The following is a 27,996-nucleotide window of genomic DNA, read 5'->3' as shown; positions in this document are numbered from 1 at the left end:
TCAGATCACTGCATTTATGACAAAGTTGCATAACACAGGACACAGAGACATTGTAATACTGCATATGAAATGTGTGTATCAAATAAGCACATAGGATATGTATAGCAATGTACTAGATTAAATATCAACTATATATTAATGAAGTGAAAACATACTGGCAATAACACACTTCAAAGAAAACATGAATACTATACAAGAAATGATAACATCATATGAAACACTGTGAAACGCACACCGCGCTCCGAGCTGCAGCAGTGAACACATCATCCTGTTCTTCCCCAGTGATTTGCTTATTGAATAAAGGTACATTTTTTTGTTCACATTTACCTGTTTATTAAAATTGCTGTCAATGTTCATTAAAATAAGCCCTCCCTGAAAATAAGCCCTCTGGTGTTTTTCTGTCCAAAAAAATTAATAAGACAGTGTCTTATTATCGGGGAAACACGGTAAATATGAAAACTTACTCCCCCAACACTCGGAAAGTCACTTACACCTGGAAGGGGGATTAGGTTCAGAGCTATAGAGCACAGTCCCAGTTTCAAGTCCCAAACCCCCTTGGGCTCCAGTTCCAGGCTTCTTCACTTCTCTTGGTTTCCTTGCTGGTCTGGTTGGCTGCACTATCCCTCTTAGAATCCTGGTTCCAGGGTCACCATGGCTCAAACTCCAGAGAAAGGGTTAAAAGTCCAGGGTCTGGTGGAGATCACTGCTGGCATCTAAAATTTAGGATGACAAACAACACAGAACAGATACAATCACCTAAGACTCATTTCTTGGAGCCAGGGTAAGAAAGCATGAAGTAAGGAAATTCATCCCTTCTTACTGGTTCAATTTAGGGACCCCACCCCAACTGTGGATGCATGTAAAGAATGTGCCAGAAAGAGAGATTCCTAATCCCACCAGTTTTAAAGTCAGTTACAAAGTCAGTCTAATGAGGCTATACTCATCTATAAGGTAAGGGATGAACAGTGCCTCCATTTTAGGAGATGTGAGCATCCACAGACAATCATCGTTGGATATTCCATGTTAGGCAAACTGGACATGCTCCAAAAATCTCCTAACATATCTCTCCTGACCCCTTAGGATCCTGTTTAGGAAACTTCCATGTACCGGGAGGGCTTGATTTCAATATGCCTCCGTTGTGTTTGAGATTCTGTTTGCTTGTCCTCCTGTCATTCTCAACTTTATTACAGAGAACCAAATTTCTACTCACTGCCATCATTAATCACACCAGAAAAGGATTTCGTGGCAGATGAATTTCTTTTCTATCAAAGAGGAAATAGTTTCACAAATAAAAAATGATAAACAATTGAATACTAAATCCTAACAAACTCCATGCCTTACCCATCTGCCTTGTATCTATACCAGGGGTGGGGAGCCTGTGGCCTTGAGGTCACATGTGGCCCTCTTGGTCCTCGAGTGCAGCCAGTTTGTTCTGTGAAGTTTGGTTTCAGTCAAAGGGCCACACTTGAGGACCTAGAAGGTCCATGTGGTCTCAAAGCCACAGGTTTCCCACCCCTGATCTACACTGTGCAGACACCTAGACACTGTCTTCTAGCTTCCTAAAGCACCTTAAAGACTACTGGGTCTTGCCATTTGCCCTGTTGTTTCACTTTATGACTTCTGGAATTTTCCATCTGTCTTGCAGCTAGACTCTTGTATATGCTGTCTCCTCCAATTAGAGTATAAACTTCTCGAGAGCAGGAATTATCTTGCTTTTTCTATTTCTATTCTCAGGACTTAGGATAGTGATTAGCACTAGGTAAGCACTTAATAAATATTTTTTAGTTGTTTAGAGCACCAGAGGTTAAATAACTTTTTCAGGGGCACAGGGCCTGGAATGTGTCTGAGCTAGGATTTTGAACCGAGGTCTGCCTGTCTTGAAGAACATCTCTTTCTCCACAAAGGAATAGGATTTACTTCTTTTGAGCTCAACTTTCTCCTAAGGGAAAAGAAATCTTCCACCAGTTTGACAGAGATCTAAACTTTGAGTTAATCCCTTTGTAACAAATAAGTGAGTCTCAAAAAGGTAGCTTCCAATTTTCTTTATAAGTGATTAAAGTTTTGGGGACTTTCCCAAAGGTCAGAGGAACAAGCATACAGAGACTGGAGATGCTGCCTGACCCTGCATGGGCTTCCTCTGCTCTCGTGGGAATTAGAATAGCTACTCATCCTCATCCATTCTTTCTTCCAGAAGCCTCCAAGAACAGAGTTCCAGAAATCCAAGTTGCAAAGATATCATCAACTGGTTATTTCTGGGATATCATCTGCATGAATGTCTCCCCTCCATCACAGGCCTATGCTAGCAGGGAGCCTTGAGACCAGGGCTATGTTCCTCAACAGTCTCCTTGGACTCAGGACATTCAGTAGTTACCGTCAAATCCTTCATGTCTCTCCATTCTTCTCAGATCTTTGCAGAGGACTTCAGTCCTCTTCTGCGGTTTTGCAAGATGTTGTTATCTTTTTATTCCTCTGTGTGGGATTCCCCATTACCCCTTTCTGTAGCACAAAGTGGTCAGTTAGTCAGCTGGAGATAACCCAATCAGGTAACTCCTGGGGGAAGCTCTCTCATTGAGATCATTGGGTAATGATCCCAGAGCTCTTTTAGCTGGAGATATAGGGATCCCCTGCTTTGAGCTCAGGATCTTTCAAAGGAAACATCTACTAAGTCACACTACAAGGTTGCATCTTGGACTGCTTACCCTGTGCATGTACATGTGTCTGAGACTATACTGGTCTCTAGGGAAGAGTTCTTCTCTTATAGTTATGTTTCTATGGTCTCTAATATAAATTCTATTTGTTTTCGTTGGTCTGTAAATAAATCTTTTTCTTTAGCTTTGGAAACTAAACTTGCAAGTGCAATTGTTGATGACACCCCAGGAGTATGGTACCAATCATTTAGTTCTCAGGGGATTTGAATGGGGATGAGCCAGAGAAACATGGAAATTCCCATAAAGTACTGCCAAGTTTTTCATGTACCCTAAGAGCTGCTGACCAAAAGCTTATTACATAAAGTTATAAAAAATACTACCACATGTAAAATACATGCATTCTCAGAATTTTGTTTTCCCTCTCATTAAGCTGAGGAAGGAAAATTCCTTTCTCTTTTAGAAATAAATGAAAAAGAACTTTTGATTTTTAAATCTTGGGACTACTTTCATAGGAAAATACCCCCATCTTGTGGACTTTAAGGGCATTGCTGGAAAGAATCACTTCCCCCATTTTATGGTTATGTTCTCTCCTGAGTCTTCATGGACCTATCTTGGTTTTGAGATTAGAGTAGGTACTTTAAGAGTATACTAAAGGATTTTCAAATGTGGGTTCCTTGATAGACTATGTGTCACACAAAGACCAATCTACCCAAGTTCAGTAAAATTAATTACCAGTAGGTTGCCCAGCAGATGCCCAGATCTATCTGTCTGTCTATTCATCCATCTATTTTTTCATTCATTCATTTGTCTATTGATCCATCCATCCAATCATCTCTCTATGCACTCATTTTCTTATTTTATATGATTGCAGTGACCTAAAAATTGATATACTAAGGCAACAGGATTATAATTCATAATGGGGGAGAGAGCACACATGAAAAAGAAACTAGACAGTCCTCAAGTTAAAGAAACTGGGACATTGGATAGAATTCTACCTTTGAAGTTTACTACCAGAGTAATCTTTGTTAAGTCACTTGCCCTCCATTTGGTCTCCTCATCTTTAAAATGAGAGTATTAGACCAGATAGATTCTTAGGTACCTTCTAGCTCCAGCTTATATTTTGAAGCATTGAAGCATGGTTAAATAATTTATAGGCATAAATTAACAGGGTGTCTGTAGCAGCAAGCACCCCAAGCGTCCTCAGGGTGGCTGCCCATACAGGTTCTTGGATCTGCTTTGTTAAAGGAAAGCAACTCAAAATGGGTTAACAAGTTTACCTTAATCAGTCAAAAATATATCATTTACCTCGTTCAGGGGAAAAAGGTCAGCACCCCGAACTTCAAAGTATACAGGCAAAATTATCAAGACAGAAACAGATCAAGTAGGCAGCTTTCCAAACTGTCCAACCATTACATCCATACCAAATCAACATCTGGGTTTCAACATCTGGGTTTTTCAAAGCCGGGGGGCTCTGGACAATGGCTTCCTAGAATCCATATCAAATCACAGAACACTTCTCAAAGTGAGCCCCAAAACAAAGCTACACATCAGGGCTTATATAAGCCTTCTCCTGGCTCAGAGAATGTAACAACCTTATTGACTCACTGGCCAATCAAGAAGTATCTACGGAAAAACAAGCCTCCCACCCCAGGCTCCAGGTGCACTTTAGCCTAGGGGCAGGGAAGATCTTTAAATTTACATTCCCATTACAGTGTCTCAGTTGGTAGATTACAGGACATCAATAAATTTATTGTTTTCTTTAGGAATGTTTTATGTATTTGTTTTTTCTTTTAAAATGTTTTAATGAAATTAAAAAAATTTTCATCTGTTGCTCCCTAATCTCATTTCCTTAATATTAGCTATCTCTTCTAAATTAGAAGTTCTTAACTTGGGATCTACAAACATTTAAAAATTTTGATAACTATTTCAACATGTTGGTTTTCTCTATAATCCTATAAAAATACTATTCTGAGACAAGGTCCATAGGATTCATCTGACTGCCAAAGGGTCCTTTCATAAAAAAGGTTGAGAACCCCTGTTTCAAATGGTTATATGAAAATTGAATTATTCACCTGTTTAATATTCCTTAAGATTAGGTTATTAATGTAAATGTTTGACATCTTTTAAAGGGTAAAATAAAGTTTATTTTGCCAAATAAATACATAAACTAGTTTGCCCGAGTCTGTGATTTCACCAATATATAGGGAACATCTAAGTAAGTAAACTCCCTCTACCAAAGCAATTCACACCAGATCTGCAACTACTAGTTTTAATTTAGAGAGTTTCCTAGTGTGGGGTCAATTCAATCAATTATTACTGTAATTTCCAGACACAGTGTTGAGTCTTGGGGGCACAAAGAAAGGCAAAAGACAGATAGAAAGACATTATGGTACTTAGAGTACAGCTGCAAATCAGATAGCAATGCTTTTTCTTTAGTGTCATTCACACTGATAAAATCATATTCATTTCTGATATTGAACCATTTGAAAGTGACAAGGATTTGGGAAGTGAGAACTTTCTTTTCTTTTCAATATCAGGATGTAGCATTTTCAGAATCAGTTTCCTGGCTACATCTTCCCCAAATGAGGTCTGCAGAGACTGGGCTGAAAATAATGTAAAATTCTACATGTTGAATCTGAAAAAATCACGTTCATAAATAACAGCTCATTGAGGAAGTGGCCAGGTAGAAGTTGCTGTGAAAAAGATATGAGAATTTTAATGAACTCAAGTTCAAATGTAAATCAACAACCTGACATGCCAGCCTAAACAGCTAATACTGGGGCAGGCTTCATTAAACCTAGGCATAAGATCTAGGGGGAATTCTTTTTTTTTTTTAATTTTTTTAATGCTTTATTAACTTCTGATTTACATCATTCGTTTCCTCCAGATTTTGAGTTACAAATTTTCTCCCCGTTTTTCCCCCACCTGTCCCCCCAAAACAGCAATCCCACAGGATATCCCCACCTCCAATCTGCTCTCTCCCATATTTTCTCCCATACCCGTTTGAACTTTTCCAGTGGATATCTATACAGGCACTGAGGCATAGAGATCTAGGGGGAATTCTTAATCATTTCTGTGTCTTGGGCCATTCTGTCAGTTTGGTGACGTCTGTGGACCTCTTCTCAAAATAATGTTTTTAAATAATTGGAAGGAAAAGCTAAATTTCAGTGAGAGGTTAGTGAAAATAAAGATGCATTTTTTTCCCCTGACATCTACCCACAGACATTTTGGGAGTTCATGGACCCTGGGTTAAGAGCTCCTGGTTTAGAATAAGAGTTAATACTTTTTCTATATACTCTGCCCTGGTCAAATCAGATTTGGGTCTTTCATTCAGTTGTGTGGACGATTTTTTAGATAAGATATAGATGATTTGGAAGATATAGAGAAGGAGGGTGACCATGATATTAAGAAGACTATAGAATATGACCATAGGAATATGATATTCTGTAGGTGGGTCAGAGTTGAAAATTCATGGGGCAGGTGTACTCAGAGAATCTTGGGAGATGCCTATCTTCCCCTTCATAGCTTGGGAGGAGATGGAGAACATGCCTAACAGTTTGGGGATTGGAGTGAGATTTAAAAAGCAACACAGAAGTTTGGACCTGGGGAGAGGGGTGGGGGCAGGATGGAGAGCAGGACCATCCTTCTCTTTCCCAGTGGATGCAGCTAGGAGGAGAACAGCAATCTTTGGCAGTGGAGGTAGCAGTGGCAAAAATTCGTTTTTTCCTCCAGGTCCAAAAGGAAAAAGATAAGAAAATGGGGATTTTTAGGGAGGCATAGAGATCATGTTCCATTGTGAGCGCTCCAGTCAGTTTGTAGGCCTTGTGGCAGGTGTGGAGGGATTTCCTGTCTATATTCAACTCCTACTCCCCTCAATTTACTTGTTGTTGATGTCGATTCCTGAAGAGGGTCAATGACATCATGAGGGTGATGAACTCAACTTGCTGGTTTAGCAATAGTTGCATTGCTCTAAGCATTTTAATTTGTAACACAGGAGCTTTTACAAAGGAGTATTTACTTCAAAAAGTATAATAACAAACATACAAACTCCCCTCAACAGGTGGGAAGCATGATTCCCCATCCCCCCACCCAGCTCTGTGTCTGGGAGGAAAGGAGAATTAATAATCTAGTTCAGTTCCTATAGAGCACAATCCCAGATCCTCCCCCTGCCCCGAGCTCAGGTTCCAGGCATTCTAACTTCTCAGAGTTTCCATGTTCCTATAACTGGCTATACAACCCCACCTGAAACCCTGGCTCCCATGGGGATCACTGCCAGCCCCTGAAATTGAAGACAAACACCACAGAATAAAAACAAACACCAAGAGATCCATTTTTTGGAACTGGGGTAAGGAAGGCAAGTCCATGAACCTCTCTGGGGTTCATGCTGGACACTGAAGATAGGAGTTACTGAAAAGAGAGCGGAAAGATGGCAGAAAAGGGGTATGGATGGAAAGCACAAAGAGCTCAGTCTTGGCGGTTTTGAAGACTTAAAGACGCAGACAGCCAATCAAAGGAGGTTTATCTCCACCCATGTGTTCGGGGAGTCAGCTGCGTTCCATGTTAAGCACACTGGACATGCTCTCTAGACCTCTCCGAGGCCTTTCTCTGGGCATGCCCAGAGAATCTGGATTATATATCTATACTGATATTTTTGTTCTCTGACCTTGTGATAGGGTCAATATCTACCAGAGTCCCTACTTTCCCCCATAACAAGGTTGGGAAAAGTTTACGATGTCAGGATTTGCTTGCCCTGGGTTGGTTCAAGGTCCAAATTGTGCTCCCTGGACAGCTTCTTGATAGTTTTTGGCTCTGCTAATGCCACCTATTGCATTAAAAGTTCCCACCCTTGGAACCCTTTGGAAACCCTCTGACCTGGTGGATATCTGAAGACCATAAGAGTTAGCGCACCCTGCCTTGCTGACTAGAAACATTTCCATATGGAGATAAGGGGTAACACGTCTATAGAAACTAAGAACCGCAGTATCCTTGTTACACATTGTCGTTATGTTGGACGGGACCATCTCCGGTCATCTTGACCTGTGTCTCGCCACTGGACTCTAATGACTCTGGAGGAGAAAGTGAGGCTGATGACGTTGCACAGTCCTGCCTGACAAATCCAATTCACTTGCAAGTCAGGACATCACCATCCTGATGTCATTGGTCCTCCTGGAGAATGAAGGATGAATAACCACATCGTTAGAGTGAAAACCTTTTACTAACCTTTCAATGACCTATGAGTGCCTGGCTTTGCCTCAGCAGTGAGCCTGAACGGGCAGGGTGCTGACCCTGTGCAAGCCTACTCCTAATCCATCTACTATAAAAGCCATTCAGTCAAGATCTTTATTTGCATACATGCCTCTAACTTGGGTCAAGGCAGGGGAAGGGCATGTTAGTATGTTTTCGATTGGGAAACTCAAAACGAGAAGTAAATGAAAATTCCCACTTCTGGCCTGAAAAACTCTATGACCTCCTGGGCTTATTGAGCTATAGTTTGGTTTTAGAAATGATTCTATAACTCTCCCAGCAAACAGAACCTTAAACCTAAATGCAGGCATTCATTTTGATTACCCCTAAAAGAATGAGATGCTTGGATCCAAGAGTATATTAGAGCTAGAACACATCTCTGAAGCCACAGTTAAGCCTTTCCTCCATCCCAGACCAAATAGATGATAGGGGACGAGGGAAGAATGAAGGAAGGGGTAAGATTAGAGAAGAGATTCCTGTGGCTACTTATTGACTTGGAAAACTGCAAATTAACATTATGTGTTATATTTTATTTGCATTTATTTTGTTAAGCATTTCCCATTTATGTTTTAATCTAATTTCAACCCCACTAGGGAGTTTTGTAGGCCAGTGGGACCAGAGTTTGGCATCTCTGTTCCAGGATACAGGTCCCCAGGAAGAAGTAAACAAACTTGCATACACTTGACAGAAGCCAAGTTCACTGTGCCATTCCAGATAGCAAAGCAAATTCTCTCTGAGAAGAAACCAAGGATTAGTGAGGGGTAGGTAGAGTGAGAGTACCATGCCAGCAGTGCTGCTAAAACCAGGATTTTATCTGCCATCTTCCCAGTGAAGACAATTAGCCTGGACTAAGGGTGGGGAACCAGCAGCCTCAAGGCCTCATGTGACCCTCTAGGTCCTCAAGTGTGGCCCTCTGACCAAATCCAAACTTCATAGAACAAATCACTTAATAAAAGGATTTGTTCTGTAAAACTTGAACTCAAAGGGCCACGCTTGAGGACCTAGAGGGCTACATGTGACCTCAAGGTCACAAGTTCCCCATCCCTGGTCCCAGCACCAATGTATATCAAAGTCTGGGATTCTACTTTATATAATAGGCCTCTTTTTCTTAGCCTTATTGTAGAGCAAAAATTCTGTGTGATACCACAGTTGGAACACTTGTATAGGACCTTGTGAACTTGAGTATTTCTCTCCTACAATGCCTGGTATCTCTCGTGAAACTAGTAAGTTACAGGACTTTGTGTGTCTTCCTCAGGGTCAGCTCATTTGGGATTGAAACAGGGGAGATATGACAAATCCTTGTGTTTCTGATAAACTAATGATCTTTGAATGGGACCCCAGTGGTATGATCTGCCTTGGAGTATAGGACAGAATAGAGGAACTGGCCTGAGCTGATCATAGAAACATGAGGTTACAGATTTTGAGACTTGAAAGGGACCCTAGAGATAATTTAGCCTAACATCTTAATTGTTAGATGTGAAAAATGAGGGCCAAAAGGCCAGAGTGGGGAAGTGGCTTGCCCACAGTCATACAGCTAGTCAATGTGATTTGAAAAACAGTTATCAGAGCTTTTATAGAAATAGCTCTAGACTAAGGTATTGAAGCTCTATCCTTGGCTCTCTGTTAGATTCTCACCATCTTCCCTCAGTGACCTCCTCAGCTACCATCAGTTCAAGTGTCTCTACACAGATGACTCCCAGACCCATATTTCCAGTGGAAATAAGGAAATACTTAATAAATACTTGAATTATTATTATTATTATTATTAGGAAAGAAAATTCAGGAATTTTAAGGAAATTTAGGAAAATTAAACTCTTAGGAAAATTAACGGATCTAATATGGTTGTCTTTTCTCAAAATAATATACAAACGTAGAAAAGCCACTTTAAATGTATTGTCTCTGTGCTAGCTGGACCCTGGGTGGGGAAGGGGATGGAAATTTCAGTATCTTTTTAGAGAAAGGACCAAGTAATAGTACCAGACAAGTGGGAAATTTTGACTTTTTCACATTTCTGAGTAAAGAGTTAAACATACAGTTAAAAACAAAATAAAGCAAGAACCCAAACTTCACTAAATTGTAGATCCAGCTAGCTGATATGTGTTTACAGATCAAACGGGTCATAGAGTCATGGATTTAAAGCCAGAAGGGGTCTCAGAAACCATCAAACCCACCTCTCCCCCTGCATTTGACAAATAAGGAAACTGAGGCCCAGAAAATTTAAGAGGCTTGTCTTGGGTTACACAACTAGTAAGTGTTTGTGGCTGGATCTGAATTCAGGTCCAGGTCCTCTGGCTCAAATTCAGTGCATTTTTCTACTGTACCATAAGATCAGAAAGAAATGCATCAGATATCTCCTCCTATATAGTTGCACCTCTTTGGCTGAAGGAGGGCTATGGCAAATATCCCATGATCCAAAAAATGCAATCTCCTAGAATGCTAAATATTTAACAAAGTATGACATACTGTGACAAGTCCACTCTCGAACCCAGTTACCTCTGTTTCCTGATTCTGTTCTGTTTTTACAAGCATTCTTCAAAAAAGAAGTTTTATTTTTATTTTGCTTTTTGAAGTTAGCCTCTGACCTCTAACACTGTTTTTCTGCTAAATTCATGGATGTTTTTCCTTTTTTATTTTTAAATTTTATTTATTTATTTGCTAAGCCCATTTTTGGATGTACTGACTTTGACCTTTTACTGTGCTTGCTGTTTGAATGGGCTCATCTCTTGTCTCCCTCATCTCTGGTCTGTTTCTGCATTTGAACTAATTCCCTATATATCACTGTGGCCTTATTTACTTGCTACTTGCTAACACCCCTGCTAATCTTTAATTTATACCCAGCTTCCTAGCTTGCCACACAGGCCAGGTGACACAAATACTTAGCCCCTTCAAAAGCCAGAGTCAACAGGGATTTCTAAGAACAGGAGGAGGAAGTACTTGCCAGGTCATGGAAGGAGGGCCTACAACACAAAGGAATCTTGGGTGCTGATGGGTCAGGAAAATGCTTCATTCAATCTCAGGACTTGTAAGGGCCAGCATGGCCATGGAGGAAAAGTGCAATAGAGCCAGAATGAAAGGAAGAGCTCTAGAAAAAGACCAAAATCAGTGATGGTTTGATGGGGTTTCTTTCTTATGTATATTGAAAAATCATCATAATGATAATTGCAGCTTATGTTCCAGCTTCTGTTGAAGAGCTTAAGGGGAGTTAAGAGATGCTGTGACAAATGTGATAACTCTCCAGGTAACTCAACATGTATTTCATGCTTGATGACTTCAAGACAAAGGTAGGCATGGAGGCTGAAACTTTAAAAAAACAACAATTGTATAAGAAAAACTGGCTCATGACCGAGAAAATAGAAGTGAAAGACTTGAGCACAATACAGAAGCCTCACTCCCATGTATCATGAATGCTTTCTTGAGAAAAGAGTTAGCAGGTTTGGTGAGGACTACTTAATCTTCCCCATATTGAAACCATTTCTATATTACTGGAAAGGAAGCAATATGGGTTTCATTTTCAAATTAGTTGTATCCCTCTATAGTCAGATCATCAACTTGCTAGCAAAGATCAGAATCAGCACCAAATTAGAAGACAAAATTAAAATGCTAAGACATGTTATGCAATGAAAACAGCTCCTGGAAACATGTTTTAGGAAGATAATTTGGAGAGCCATGTGGAGAATGGATTGGAAAGGAAAGAGACTGGAAGCCGGGAATCTAATTAGAAGGTTGTTGTGATATTTCAGGTGAGAGATGATGAGGGCCTGAGCTAGGTTGGTGACTCTACAATATTAGAATTGACATCTTAAAGCACTGGGAACATTTCTGTTTTTCAGCTGCAGGGGATGAATTTATGGACAACTCTGTCTGAGAGCTAAAGCTTATGTCAGAGCTAGTGTCTTCAACAGATCTGATTATAGCTTTGCCAGTTGCAGCAGATGCCTGGGAGGAGTCTAAAATGTTTTTTTTTTTCCAACAGTTGTCATTTAGAGTAAATCAAGGGAGAATCTACCAACTCAAGATATCCTAAAGCTATGTAATTTTTATTTATAACATGATATGCACCTAGTCTAGAAAAGTTAAGGTCATAAAATACTTGGGTAATGAAGAAAAAACTGCACAATCAAATGAATTTCTGAATGGGTTCTTAAAAGCGATATTCATGATCATCTGGTAGAGTTTAGTTGAAATTTCAGTTGAATCAAAGGAAAAGGATGGCAGATTCAATAGCCTGCAAGGTCCCTTTACATTTTGTGATCTTTTAAATCATAAGACCCTATCTTTTTGATCCTCAGTTTCTCTTTCTGCAAAATAACAAATTTAGACTAAATAATCTATATGATTCCTGCTGATGAGGGATGGAATCCCAATAGGTTCAGCAGGAACCCTGATCTTATCCAAGACCAGGAAACGTCTGGAAAGAATTCAGCTCAGCCTTGCTTGGAGTTAAGAAAGTTTATTTTTACGCCTTTACAGCGGTCCTTAGGGGACCTGCGAGTGAGAGGGGTACATGCTTTTACCTTTAGAGGGTAGGGCTGCCATTGTCTGGGTTGACCAGATGGAAGGGACCTCAGTGCATAGATAGTTTAGATAAGATTTGGGCCAGGCCAGAGGAGACATGAGAGATTAAGTAAGAACAAAGGAGTCACAAGGTGTTGCCTAGGCCTAGTGCAGATGGGGGAAGGGGCAGAGCCCAAGGTTGTGAAAGGAATTTTACAGGTAACAATTTTACAATACAAATTGCAGTTACAACTACACAGACCGGTTTTACAAGTTGGTTTCACAAATTGACCTAGACCCCAGGTACCCCATCACTACAAGACCTGATTAAGAGAGCTATATAGGAGCATTTTAGACTTTCATAAAACTAGTGTGACCTCCACCTTGTGGGAAGTGGAGGATTAAAGAATCCTAATTTCATAACTGAAACAGAATTTCCCTGAGTTGTTTCTTCACCTCCCTTTCCAGGCATTTTAAAAATAAGCCTTCCCCCATGATCTCGTCTTTCAAAAGCTTGTTTTTTTTTATTTTTCAATTTAAAAAACCTTTTTCTAAATTAATCTGTTCTTTCTACTATTTCCATAGAGCAAATTAAAAACAAACAAACAAAAACCTTGAAATAAAGTCCTCAGTGCCATAGAAGCACGGTTAGCAAAAGAAAGTTCCATATTTTCCACATCTGAAAATAATATTCTTTTCTATATTTTTTCCATCACTTCTCTGTCAGGAGGTGTTATTATATATATGTGTATATATATATATATATATATATATATATATATATATATATATATATAATTTTTTTGGGAGGGGCATTGTGGCTAACCATTGCACTGATCAGAGTTCTAAAGCCTTTCAAAATTGTTTTTCTTGGGGACAGCTAGGTGGGGCAGTGAGTAGAGACTTCAGTACAGGCAAGAAACTTGCATTCAAATCCTTTCTCTGACCTTTACTATCTGGGTGACCTTCATCTCTTTTATGCGCCAGTTTCCTGATCTGTAAAATGTGAATACTAGGTTTTTAGCATTCCCTTCCTTATTAGGTTGTTATAAGGGATTCCAATTGGATACAATGTGTAAAGTGCTAAAAAAATTTTAGTCATTATTATTTTTGTTTTCTCTTCCAAGGAGACTGTTCTTTGGAGAGCATCAGATAAACATAATAATGATAATTAGCATTTATATAGCTCCTTAAGGTTTATAAAGTGCTTTAAACTATTATTTCATTTTTATCCTCAAGATAACCCTGGGAGGTAGGTGCTATTATTGTCACCCCCATTTTACAGATGGAGACACTGAGATTAAGTGACTTAAGTGTCTCTGGTCAAATTCAAATTCAGGACTTTCCAACTTCAGGTGTAGTGCTCTATTTGCTAGAGTTGCCTATGTACATAGGAGAAAACCCATTTGCATGGAGTCAGAAGACCTGAGTATAGAGCTTGACTCTTAGTACTGTTTCAATGTGTTTCCAAAAAATAACTAGCTCTCCAGGGGGGAAAAATATGTATTCACAACACATTTTTAAGTTTAATTTGCATTGTTACCATTTTCTCAGGTCTAGATAAGTAACAAAACTATAAATCAAGCTCTAATTTATAGTATTTCATGACTTCCAGAGTGTAAATGCTCATATGGAAAATTTAACAATTGGTCCTTGGGAAGTGGTTTGAACCGGCTCTGGCACACACTTTTCATACTGCCCATGTGTGTGTGAGAACTTGCCACGCTAGTCACAGTTTGGGCCAATCCCTGATTCACCTCATTAATCAAAGGTACATAAGATCACAGTATCATAGATTTAGATCTAGAAGGTATTTGAAGCACATCAAGTCTAACGTCCGTCCTTGTTACCATATAAGGAAACTAAGGCAAAAAGTCATGAAGTGACTTAGAAAGGTCTCATCCAGCTAGTAAATATTTAAGGTAGAATTTGAACTCAGGTCTTCCTGACTCCAAGTTCAGCACCTTATCTATTGTTCCACCTTGGAAGTCAGACATCTTCCTTTCTTGTTCCAACAAAGAATTCTAATCCCCCAAAGACTGGTTTAAGAAATCTATTTAGAAGCAGAGGCAAGAGATAACACTGTCTCCTAACCCATTAAAATGCCTAAAAGACCAAATCAAAGACTGAAAGTGTTTTCTTATATCCCTCAGTTCTCAAAGTGGGGTCTCCCAAAGTTAAAACGTACAAAAGTTGGGCTATTAGCGTGTCTTGGGAAAATAGAGATTAAACCATATTGGGGTAAGGAGACAAGAACAGCAGATGTGAGTGTGTAGCTCTCCTGAATCCCTAAGTAAAAGCAGAACTAAGGACACACAGTGTGTGTGTGTGTGTGTGTGTGTGTGTGTGTGTGTGTGTGTGTGTGTGTGTATTGCTTTATTTCCATGCTGAAGGGATCAAAGCATTTTCCACTGAGGTACAGACTTCAGAGGTGGAAGCAAACAACCAATTATCTCATTCACTTTGCCAAACACAAAGCATTCTGCCTGTTTACTACAGTGCTATAATCGCTGGCCAATCCAGCACAGGAGTTGAGACTATTTTTTCTTTCTCCTTGTTATGGAGATCTAGAAGCAAGTACCATTTTGATATTCTCATGGGATTCCTTGTGTTGCTGCCAAACAAACCAAATTCTGATGTTCCCAGAGGAAATCCCAGGTGCAGGCACCGACCACAGAGATTAATTTAGTGAGAATCATCCAAAATTAAACCTGTTCCACGTTATTCTACACCTGTGGTTCTGGGTCACAGGTTCAATAAAAGTCAGAATACAGTACATTTATAAAATAAACCCAAGTTTCTTGATTCCCCCCTCTTGCCGGGCTGAGAGTGTGCTGATCTAATTAGGTATGGCAAAAGTCAGGGCACCTTGATATGAGGACCCTGTGCGTGGTTGCTCTTCTCGCAACAGGAGCATTAGCTCTGTAGTCCTAAAATAAACATGATGACCCTTATGATCCCAAAGACACCTGGCCAAAAAGATAGAGAAGAAAACTGAGGAGTTTCTCAGATCTTCAGTCCATCTGATGCATATTTTACTTACATAACATAGAACGGGACTACCTACCTCTAACAAATACATAAGAAGATTTCCCTGGGTGTAGCATTTTCATAGAGGATGAGGCTCCCAAGTGTGAGGTTTAATAGGGTCCCCACATATAGTACAGAACAGGTAGACAGGTGCCCCTCATGTAGCATCAGTAGTATAGAAATCCCCTTTCTCAAGCTTGTCTGAACGCATATTATTAGTGCCTTGCCACTAATAAAACACTATTTCTGGGCACTTGTGCTTTCTCAGGAGCATTATCTCTATGTGTTTTCACTGTGTCTGCAACTTCCAAACGGAGTCACCGTCTGCTCATCCTCCCCTCTGCCGCCATTCAGCTGAGCTGAAGTGGGGACGTTTCTTCCTCTGCAGAGATCAAAACCTTCTCCAGAATCTCTGCATTCACCAAATTTCCCATTAATCACACAAGCTCGGATTAGCGAACCACCAGATTTTCTTTTATGTAAGGGGGGGAGGGGGAGGAGAGAAAAACAAGGAGACCAGGAGGGAGAAGAGTTTTTGAATAAGGAACAGCTGGCAACTTGTGCTACTTATTGACTTCTTTTAATTTTTTTCTTCTGGAAGGAAGAAAGGAGGACCTTGGAGGAGTTGGAGAGTTAAGGGAGCTGTTCCATTCCCCTGAATAGAGACTGGGGGAAGGGAGATGTTGCAGAGAGGTGCTTTCCTGATCTCCCCAACTCTCGTCCTATGTTCTCAGCGGTCTCTTCGGCACTTCATCAGTCCAATCCCTCTAGAGACCCAGCAATACTAGCAGCAGCAACAGCCTATCAAAGTTCTGGAAGGAAAGAGTAGCGGAGCAGGCACCCAGAGACCAGGAGCATGTTCAGCCTTGACCACCTGCATGATTACAGGAAATGATCTATCTTATTTTGGTTCCATATCATTCTCTTATATTCTCCAAAAGTACAATTATAGAAATTCAAGTTCAAAACATGTCAGCAACTGGTAGTATCTGAGACAGCATTAAACCTCATATCTATAACAATACTTCCTACACATTCCTCCTTGGGGCCAGAAATTTCGCATTCCCTCACAAAAAAAAAAAGCCAGTATACATTTGAATTCTGCAATTACTTAGCACAAGCATCAAAATGAACATTAGATTACCTCTCAGATAATCATCCTATGATACTGATGAAAACAAATGCACATTAACAATACATTCAATAGCTGTAACACTATAAAAAAATCAGTTGACAGGGAACTTTAGGGATTAAATTTCATATAGGACATAGCACATACTTGTCCTAAAAGTACAATAGTATATAAGCAAATTGTCATAAACAGCAAAAAAAACCCAAAACCAAAAACACCACAAAAAGCCCAAAGCTAGCTAGCAAGTTATTACACTATCAGCTGGCCTACGGAGAACAACTTTGGGTATAGTCAATATAGAAATAAAGAAATTAAGAAGTGAGCAAAATGGTGTGCAACTAAGAGACAGATGTTTCCACAGCGCCGGCATACCAAAAGTATATATGTAAATAAACATAAAATATTTATTGTAACTCATCATAATGTATAATTCAAACATGTAGTAACATGTACATCAATCATCATATGCAATTATGTGTAATGAACACTTTCCATTGGGTGAAATCTAGTATTGTCACCTAGCTATATGTACAATTACTTCTTCCAGCTCATCTATAACATCATAAAACCAGACATCACAACTTGGAAATGTCTGGCTCTTTTGTAATCTGCTGACTTCTTTGCCCCTATACATATATCTGTATGTACACATGCATGTATATGTACCTATGGATATATATGTATATACACACGTACACACATATAAATATATGGGTTGATCATTATCTTCACCATAGCTATAGGTCTATTTGCCTAAATCTGAATTTGTAGAAAGGCCATGCTGGCCATCTGTGCTTTCAGGCTCTGTAGGTGGTCTCTATACTCCAGGAATTTTTATTGCTAAAGTTCTAAGCAAGAAAGGAGTTGACTTGGGCTTCAGTCCTCTTGCCCTGTCTGACCTTGGTTCACCCCTTGTTTGAAGCAAGGTTGTCAGGTAAAAATTAATATGCCACATCTCAATTGGAAATCTCACTTTCTGAGTCAACATCGGCTTCAGTCTTTGTAAATGGTGGGAGGTTTGTTTTACACAGAGTTCACTGAGGTAAGTGGGTATCACTTGTCTCTCCCTATTCATTAGAATCCAACTAACTCTCTTTTGTAGTTGTAGACATATCCTGATAGTCATCTTACAGACAAGTTGCCCAGTCTCCCAACAACTTTGTATGGGCTAACTTTCCATCAGGTGGCTAACTTGTGTTAACAGCAACATACTTTGCCAAATTGCAGTATTTTTGTTGAATAGTTTCACAATGCACTTGGGCATCTTCCCAACATTTGCTTCTGTGGAAGCTATCTGAGCCAGTCATGACTAATTTATAGGCTTATTTTAGCTTTTCTTTTTCAGTTAAGAGATGTGCCTGTTAGAAGTATCAGCATTATTTCCATCCTCTGAAATTTTGAAGCACATGTCAATAGGTGGGCATTACTCTCACCCAAACACAAGCAAGAATGTTATAAAATATGTAGCATCATTCCTGGTGTGGTTGTGCATTTGTATTTGAAAAGTGGCATGTTGACTCCAGAGACTTTTGTTTTAAGTTTCTAACATGTCCAGTGGGGTGCAGTTGAAATACTTAGGCTGTGGGTGCTCCTATGGATGGTAAAATGTACTTCTAGACTTCTTAAAAAAGATTTCCTTGAGCAACCTGTTCTTAAAGGCCCTGCCTTTAATGGATCCTGACAGAGAATTCATACACTGAGAAATACTTCTCAAACAATAATTCAGCAACCAGGGAGACTTTCCAGTTCCTGGTTGGATATGTTTATACATACTTGGTGAAATGATCAGTCACTACTAAGAGTGACATGTTTTTACTATCTCATTCCAGAGATAAAAAAGTCAATGTAGTCAAGTTCTAAAGATTTTCTGGCGCCTATATTTTCCAAATATGCAGCAAGAGTTGGCAGTGTTTTTCTTCGCATACATTGGTATGGTAGGAGGCTACAGTCATTTACAGCATCTCCATACCTGAAGTTAGGAGGGAATGGCTGTAGCCTCCTACCACCAGCTTTGGAGATGATATAAATGACAGACCCAACCCAGACAAGGAGGTTATAAAATAACTGGCTTACTTAGCTTATAAGGATACAGTTGGCAAACCCGGGGTAAGGCTACATGATGTAAATCAGACCCAATAAGTGCTCTCAACAGTTTGACTCTCTGTCAAACTCTTGTCCTAAGTCCTGATCACAGGGGATGGTGTGAAATGAGGGTCTTTCAGAAGTGCAACCAACCCCTTTTCCTATAATTGCTTCTATTCCCAAATGCTGGATGCTCTGTCATCCTGGGGTTGTTTGGGCAATTGTTCAAACAGGGTCTATTTTACAACCTTGTTTTTTTCCTGACTCTTTTCCCCTCCTCTATTTTACAGCCATGTTTACCTAGTTAAACTAGTTAAATTCTACTATACTCATTGACCTTAGGGTACTTACATATGTATAGAAATCACATCTTGGTGGAGGTTGCAGCAGGGCCCAACCAAAAACCTACTACAATATGACACAAGTTTCACACTTGTGCTAACACGCTTCTGTGACATCTGCTGCCATCTTGGGCCTGTTAGTTAGTTCTTGTTAGTGAAGCTAGTGCTTCTTGTTAGTTCCTAAGTCTTCTCCTGACCTATATAAACAAATCCATCCTACAGTGCTTTCATGGCCATAGGCATGCTCTAGGTAACTCCAACTGCTTCTTGGCACTACAAGCAACATCAGACTCAGTTCAGTCCAGCACAATATTGCACAACTGTGATTTCTGCCATTGTCTTGAGAACAAGACTCCTTTAAGTGACTGCAACTTGAGTCCTTTAGAATAACTTCCTTGCTTCTTGGCTTGTATTTCCCCCAGTCCTTCATCAACCATCTATTCTCACTGTCAGTCGCCTATAGACAACTGAGGCAAAGGAGGTTGGTTCAATGAAATGAAACTCACACAGTGCTGGCAAGCTCTTTGATGGAAGTATCCTTCTCCCAATAAATTCCTCTCTCACCTCTTAATTTTTTAGATATAATCCCTTCATATTCAACTCATCCTGTGCCCTCTGTCAGTGTATACATGAACATACATATGCCCACACTCACATGTATATCTATATACATATACACCCTCCTATACATACATATGTATGTATGTATACATACATATGTATATATTTCTTCAACTATCCTCATACTGAGAGAAGTCTTATGAGTTACAATTATAATTTTTCCATGTAGGAATGTAAATAGATCAACTTTAATAAATTCCTTATGATCTTTTTTTCCTGTTTACCTTTTCATGATTCTCTTGCTTCTTGTATTTGAAAGTCAAATTTTCTGTTCAGCTCTGGTTTTTTTCATCAAGAATGCTTGAAAATCCTCTGTTTCATTGAATGACCAAATTTTTCCCCGTAGCTTTATACTCAATTTTGCTGGGTAGATGATTCTTGGTTTTAGTCCTAGCTCCTTTGACCTCCAGAATATCATATTCTAAGCCCTTCCATCGCTTAATGTAGAAGCTGGTTTTGTGTTATCCTGACTGTTTCCACAATACTCAAATTATTTCTTCCTGACTGCTTGCAGCATTTTATCCTTGACCTGGGAACTATGAAATTTGGCTATAATATTCCTAGGAGTTTTCTTTTTGGAATCTTTTTCAAGAGGAGATTGGTGAATTCTTTCAATTACTGTTTTACCCTCTGGTTCTAAAATATCAGCGCAATTTTGATTGATAATTTCTGAAAGATGCTGTGTAGGCTCTTTTTTAGAGCATGGCTTTCAGGTAGTCCAATAATTTTAAAATGATCTCTCCTGGATCTATTTTCCAGGTCAGTGGTTTTTCCAATAAGATATTTCACACTGCTTTCTATTCTTTCATTTGTTTGGATCTGTTTTATACTATCTTGATTTCTCATAAAGTCATTAGCTTCCATTTGCTACAGTCTAATTTTGAAGGAATTATTCTCTTCAGTTTTTGAAATTTCTTTTCCAACTGGCAAATTTGGCTTTTTAAAGGCATTCTTCTCCCCATTGTTTTTTTGGGCCTCTTTTGCCATTTGAGTTAGTCTATTTTTTAAGGTGTTATTTTCTTCAGTCAGATTTTTCTTGATTTTCTTGCATCATTCTCATTTCTCTTCCCAGTTTTTCCTCCACTTCTCTTACTTGATTTTCAAAATTCTTCTTGAGCTCCTCCATGGCCTGTAAGCAGTTCATATTCTTCTGGGGAGCTTTTGATGCAGGAGTTCTGACTTCATTGTCTTCCTCGCATTCCATGCTTTTATCCTTTTTGTCCCCCCAAAAGGATTCTATGGTCTGTTTGTGCTTCCATTGCTTGCTCATATTGCCAGACAATTACTTGACTTTTGAGCTCTTTGCCACAGTAGAACTCTGCTTCCTGGAGAGAGCTGTCCCAAATCGCTGGGGTTTTCACAGCTGCCGGAGCAATTAGGGGGGCGCTGTCTCTGCAGCCCCCACAGGCTCTGGCACCTGGCCACACACCCCAGGACCACCACCCAAGACCATGATCCAGATCCAAGCAGGTCAAAGTAAGAGCGATTACTCTCTGAATGTTTGCTTGGTCCCCCTATAACCTGCAGGCCAGGAGCTCCTGAGGCAGCCACACAGGGGTGCCTGCACAGCCACTGCACCTCTGCCACTTCCCTCTGGGGGTAGGGGCCAGACCATGCTCTTCTATCTCCCCCCCCCCCATTCCAACAGAGTTCCACACTGACCTTTTACTTTATCTTTGGCATTTATGGGTTGAGAAGTCTAGAAACTGCCATAGCTGCTGGTGCTTCACTCTCCTGAAGTCTGCTTGGGCTGCTGCTGGTCGGGCCGCCCTGGGGCTGGAATCCCGGCTCAGGGGGTACTGTGCTCAGCTTCCAGCATGTTGCAATAGGCCCTTCCTGTCCGCCTGCTGGGCTGCCTTCAGTGGGAGATTTGTTTCTGTCACTTTGTGGGTTCTGTAGCTCTAAAATTTGCTTAGAGTCATTTTTTCATGTATTGGAAGTGACTGGAGCAGGAGCCCACACTAAGCTTGTGCTTCTACTCTGCCATCTTGGCTCTGCCCCCTCCTCTAATACTTTCACCAGTCTTTTCTGGTCTAGCTAACCTTTTCACCAGTTTCTAGTGTCTTTACAAAGGCAATGATTTCCTCTAGGTTCAGCAATACTTCCTGGTATTTCTTAATTCCAACCACATTATAAGTCATTTGAAATGCCCTGGAGCATATCCTTAAACTGGTACAACCCTACTGGATGCATGAAAACAGTCTTCTCTTTGTCTTCCTAAGAAACAGGTGTTTGATAGTATCTACGATGTAAATCTAAGACTGAGAACCAGGGGCTACCTAGCAGACAGTACAAGGGATCGTGAAACTTTGGCATAACGTGTGGGTTCACTTTAGCTCTATGGTAAAAGAAGATGGATCTGCTTTTCTGGCTATGTCTGGATGAAGGTGTTTTTGTATTTAGTTTTTGTGTCATCCATTGCCTTTTCATAGAGAATAGGTTTCTCCACTGCTTCAGCTCTCACTTAATTCTCTGCCGGCCTCTGCCTTTCAATTTGCATTTGTATTGTGACTTGTTTGTTTTCATGGCCCATATTTTATTAATATGGACCATGTTCCTGGTTAGTCAAAGTTGAATGATTCTTTGGAGAAGTGCTATGGTTCTCCATCTCTGTGAGTATTTGTCTCATCTTGGCTAAGGGTAGCAGCTATACCTGGGACTGTAGACGAGTGATGGGCAGATACAGTTCAGGGCTGTGTTCCAGAACACTCTGCACTTGCTGTAGTCCGATCTTTTCTACTTACTCAGGTACCGCTGCCTTTCTTTGAATTGGTCTGTGTAATTGAGTACTGTATCTGCTCTGGCTCCAAAGTCAGAAGTTTTTTCTCCTTTATGCTTAATAGAATTACCATTGCCATGTTGCAGGTCTAGATTTTGCATACTTATTTGTCATGTGATTCCTGGTTGTGTGGCCCCTAGGCTCTGTACTAAGTCAAAAGGCTATTCATTAAAGACTATCCTCTTTTTTGTTTAAGACTTTTTCTTACACTGGTGCTTGCTAATTACTGTAATCTGACCCCTGATGAAATCAAGACTCTCAGTGTTGCTCTCCAGGGGGTGGAGGACCCAGATGATTATTGTCTTGAGAAAACCCTTGACTTGGATCTATAGTATCTTTCTGTCATTAGAGGCCTGGTCTATGGGGAAAGTATTTACTCAAAGTTAAGCATGGCTCTCAATTTCTTTGTGAGCAAGCTTTTTTTTTTTCTCCTGAGAGCTTTTGCATTTTTAAGTGTCTCTGCTTCCTCTTTAGTGGGTGGCTTGTAATTTAATTTCCAGGTATTAGCTGTCAGTACATCAGGAATTTTTGAATGTTCAAATGGGTCTGGTAGATCATAGAGCACTACCTGAGTGATGTCTCCATGTCAGAATTCACTAAATATCTCTTGGAAATTTTCCTTTTCCTTTACACTTCTTTTCAATGTTTTTGTAATAGCATCAGACTTTTAATTGGCATCTGTTCCTAATGTCTGGTAATCTCCATGCATTTTGACATTAATAATACTCTGATACTTTTCAACTCATCTTTTTAAGAGATTAGTTCATGTTAAATAAGATATTCAACAAAACCAGTAATATTAACTTAAGCAGTAAACTCATGAGGTGGAACCATAATAAACAAAGCTATATGCTATGAATACTGGGTGAAAAAATAGTAAACAAATATGCAATTGATTCCAATGTGATAGAAATAAATTCAAGGTCATGAGGACCAGAATTAATATTGTTTTAGCAAAATATAACAAACAGCATGGAATGAGTCAACACACTTAGATGGTCATACCTGATGTCTCATCAATATTAATAAATAGATTTTAAAAAATACTTTTTGTAATAGTATGTTTATATTAGTGGCGGATAGATTATGTTACAAAGGCTTTTTGTATGAGGCTTGGGGGCAACATTCAACCAATGTGGAAAGTAAATTTGACTATAAAACAAGACATTCCTGGAATGAACAGCTATAAAAATTACAGTAGAAAGCTAAAAGTATAATGAAATCTGAGTATCCAGTAACTGAGAACAAAAGAAATTGGAAAATGCATTCAAATAGAACTACCTCATCATAGTTAGGAAAAGACAAAATAGAACAAAATTTCCAATGTGGTGAAGTTAGAAATCCAATTGGAGGCAAAACAAACCAAAACAAAAAATAAAACCAGCATTTAAAAGTCACATTGAAAAAAATCAATAAATAGATACACAATTGTTTAACATTAATTGACCAAGACATAAAAGCACAAGAAAAAGTGAATGAGACAGATTTTCTTTCAGTCAGTACCCACAAGATATGAGTTGGAGACTAACTCAAACTCAAAACTGTCACAAGCAAAATCAGCTACAAGAAGATTAAAATTATCTTTCTTGGGGTAATAAAAACAAAAGAATAAGTTTCAGTAACAGGAAAAAAACAGATAAAATTTCATGATGTAAAGAATTTACAAGAAACAAAGAAATCCAACAAATACAGGGTTTTCTAAGAGAAGAGGCTCCCATGTGTAAAGTTTAATTGGGTTATCATATGTAGCATTAGATGGTTGAAAGGAGGTACTTCCGTGTGTGGGATTTAGTGGGTGACTCCCACAGCTACTGCAGATAACTTTCCTAGGTCAGGCTTCCTTTTGCCTCAAGGGTTTATCATTTTTAAACATACAGATCAATTCAAGTTCAAAATAATTCACCGACTGGTAAACTCTGGAATAGCATACTATACTTCAAATGTTTCTAGTGCTTCCTCCTCTCCTGGACCTTCAGAATTCACTAAAACTTCCTTCATTTCTCATTCATTGAATGTTTTCCAAGGAGATAATGGATTATACCTCACTGGAAAGCCTAGATGACCACTAGTCCCATACGCTGCACAGGGGATTTCTCTTTCAGGCAGGCTGTCGGACTAGACAGCTACCTGGGTGAGGTATATCCTAATGGATTCAATGAATCTGTTGCCCTCATTCATCAGTGGAGCTGGTTCCTGGCAAGACTGTGAAGCTGGCAAGTATCACCTTCTTTTCCCTTCTGTGTCTTGGCTCCTCAAACATTATTCTAGTCTCTTCCAATAATTGCCTCATGCTGTCATCAGCTGCTCAGGAGTGAAACAGTTTTTGATGTTCTGCATTTTTCTATACTTCCTCTCCTTATCAAGAGTTACTAGGCCTTAGTCCCAAGCCTTTGGTCCTTGCTTTCTAAATAGTAATTTTGATCAGGTAAACAAATCTGCATTCCTAGTTTCGTCAGCTAAAATGTTTATTTTTTTTTTTTTTGAGGGAGAAAGGCAAGACAATTGGGATTAACTGACCTGCCCAACATCACACAGATAGTAAATGTCAAGTGTCTGAGGCTGAATTTGAACTCAGGTTCTCCAGGCTCCAGGACCAGTGCTCTAATCACTGTACCACCTAGCTGCCCTCAAATATTTACTCTTCTGCACTGTATATTTTAACACAGTCAAAAATCTTCAGCAAGATCTTAATGAATTGGTGGGAATCTTCAAGAACCATGGCATGCCAACGAGAGGAGATAACAATGTGGGATTACCTTTTGGCACAGGCTTACTCTACCTATGTGGACCTCTTTCCCTACTATTTTATAGAATAACAGAATTTAGACTTGGAAGAGAACTTGGAAATTATTTAGTTTAAGCTGTGTCACACAACATAGAGAAGTTCGTTCTGAAGAATCCCTGATAGGGTTTATAGTCTCTGCTTTACCATGTCTAGTCATGGAGAGCTCATTACTTGCCAAAGGAATCTGTTCCACTCCTCAGAGAAAGCTTTACATTTTCTTCTTCTCTAATCCTTCTCTAATATGTAACCAATTGCTCTTCTGAAAGTAGACTCTTATCAGGAACATTAGTTTCATCCACTGAGTAGCAGGGGAAAGTTAAGGAATATGAACATAAGGCTCTGGAGTATTAATTGCTGCCTTAACACATTTTACGTAAAGGTTTCCAGAGCTGAGATTTTATATGCTGTAACTGGGACAGGCCTGAGGGAATGGGGTGAACTGATATTTAGAAACTGCCGTTGGTATTAGAACCTAGATCACTAGAGGGTTTAAATTTGTTGGAAATAAATTAATCCAGAACAATGAGCAACCACTTTGCATTTTCATGGATCAAGTGCAATATTTCAGTTATAATCTCACTTTTAAATTTTGATGCTCATTTTGGAATATCAAATTTGGCGAGTGTCTAGAAATCTACAAAAGAGAGAAAAGGGCCCTAACGTCCTAGGCAAGTATTCAGGCTGACAAAAACTTAAATATAGGAAAGACTTTATATTAACCAACCTGGAATCAATGTGGGATGAAGGTGGGTACAGTCTGTGAGGGAGGCCCACACTTTCTGCCAGGTCTTGGCATATGTCTCCAAGGTGAAGGAAGCTTCCAAGTTTCTGGACCAGACTGAGTCTGAGGCAATCTCCCTTCCCGTGTGATCCCTGTTCTAGAGGTACCATTTATCTACAATATTCCTCCCCCAACAAAAGGGAGGCTTTCTGATCTATCAGAAATCCAGATCAAATTCCAGGCATCAGCTGTTCCATTCCTGTGGTTTAGGATATTCTTGGGATCAGGAGGATTATGTGAAGATGTTGACACTACTTGAGGCCAATTAGAGATGACTAACTTCTATTTTCAACCATTCTTCAGTAAAACCTAGGAGAGCAAATTGGCTATGACTATGCTCCTGCTGCAGGCTGGGCCTGATCAGGGCAGTCTGGTACTTCAAGTTTGGAAAGGAATGAAATGAGGCACTTGGAGATTCAAATGATTATAACTTCCTAGTTTACCTGCTTCTCTGTTGGCTATGCTGGAATTCCCTAGACAAGCCTAAGGAAGATCACCCTCCTTGTATGCTGGCTTTTCTACTTTGACCATCAAAATGCTATGAGAAGTCCAATATCCAGAGCCAATTTTAATGCCTTTAAAGGAAAAACTAACCTATCTTACTGAAGAGGGTACCCACAAAGAGGGTTAGGGTTGCTCTGGAGACCCCAAAATACCAACACGCCAGGTCCTACCAAATGAATTTGACTCGAGTCTTCTCAGCCAAAGAAAAGTAAAATTTATTAAAAGTTCGCTTGCATTAGACACAGAGTAAGTCTGTGCTAGGTCATTCTGTGGTGCTCTCACAAACATGAAGACAGGATGGGATCTTATATACAGAAGGTTGTGGGATGAATCTAGGGGTGGTCTAGGGGAGAAGTTTGGGGAGGGTCTTCAAGAAGGAGTTAATGAGAACAATGAGTAACTAAGGGTGGGAGGTCTACAGACAATGGTGGACTAGGCCAGTTCAAGGGTGCATTGATATTTTGATAGGCTCAGGGGTGGGAAGTAGATGAATAATGGAGGGCTAGGCTAGTAACTAGGCTAGAGTTAGTACCGTGTTTCCCCAATAATAAGACACTGTCTTATTATTTTTTTTGGACAGAAAACACCAGAGGGCTTATTTTCAGGGGAGGGCTTATTTTAATGAACATTGACAGCAATTTTAATAAACAGGTAAATGTGAACAAAAAAATGTACCTTTATTCAATAAGCAAATCATTGGGGAAGAACAGGATGACGCGCTCACTGCTGCAGCTCTGATTGGATGCAGCTCGGGAGCGAGGTGTGCGTTTGGGGGGGGGGGGCGGTGCATACAGAGGGTACCGTAATGTAGCGTGTAGCGCAGGGGAGTAGCAATCTCAATAGGGCTTATTTTCGGGGGAGGGCTTATTTTAGAGGAATCTTACACAGTAAGGGGAGGGCTTATTTTCGGGATAGGTCTTATTATCGGGGAAACACGGTAGTTAGTTGTTAGTAACTAGGCTAGAGGTCTGGGCCCAGCCACCACTTAAGGCTTATTGCCTCATGCAAATGAGACAATTTAATCAGAGTCCTAGGGAGGTTCTAAGCCTGTATCTCAAGGACTCAAGGAGAGCTCGAAAGGGCTCCCAGAACCCATACCTCATCACTACAAGGTTACACATCACTACAATATCTCCATTTGTCAGTCCACAGTAACCTTTTGAATTTATCAGCTGGGGCCAAGATTTACAAAAAAGTGATCTATTTCTGTCTCTCTGTACTTCTTTAGGCTTGCATTACTAACACAAGGGAAAAGCTTTCCGGGTCACTTTTCTTTCCAGACCTCCATGCAACTGCTGGTGCCTTCCACACAGCATACACATGCTGCTGCAGGAATCCCCAGGTTCTCCAGAACTGTTATGTGTCTCCCAGTTGTGTTCCCATATTCCTGACTGGGCCTCGAAGCTTCTCACTGCTGCCTCTGATGCCACATAATTCCTTGGACAGGCCTCTAGTCGGATCTCCAGGTTTGCTCTCTAGATAACAAGTATATTCAGTGTGTTCAGGAACTCTCCTCCCCACTTTCTCAATCTCTTTATCTCTCTGTACTTTCCAT

At 39.9% G+C, this 27,996-nt stretch overlaps 1 long non-coding RNA gene across 1 annotated transcript; it reads right to left on the bottom strand.

The window, feature by feature from the left end:
* Positions 1–26,487, bottom strand: LOC138149847 (uncharacterized). Its single transcript, XR_011165436.1, has 2 exons — positions 25,881–26,487; positions 1–713 (listed from the first exon to the last, which is right to left on the bottom strand). It is a non-coding gene; the product is annotated as an uncharacterized lncRNA (long non-coding RNA).
* Between the last annotated feature and the right edge of the window lie 1,509 nt (positions 26,488–27,996).

Source organism: Petaurus breviceps, unplaced genomic scaffold, assembly GCF_028583685.1.
Source record: "Petaurus breviceps papuanus isolate PSGF00001 unplaced genomic scaffold, PetGlider_PUasm1.0 90849, whole genome shotgun sequence".
In the NCBI taxonomy this organism is placed as follows: domain Eukaryota; kingdom Metazoa; phylum Chordata; class Mammalia; order Diprotodontia; family Petauridae; genus Petaurus; species Petaurus breviceps.
The sequence above is the reverse complement of the archived record's forward strand: the minus strand, read 5'-3'. Positions and strand labels throughout refer to the sequence as shown.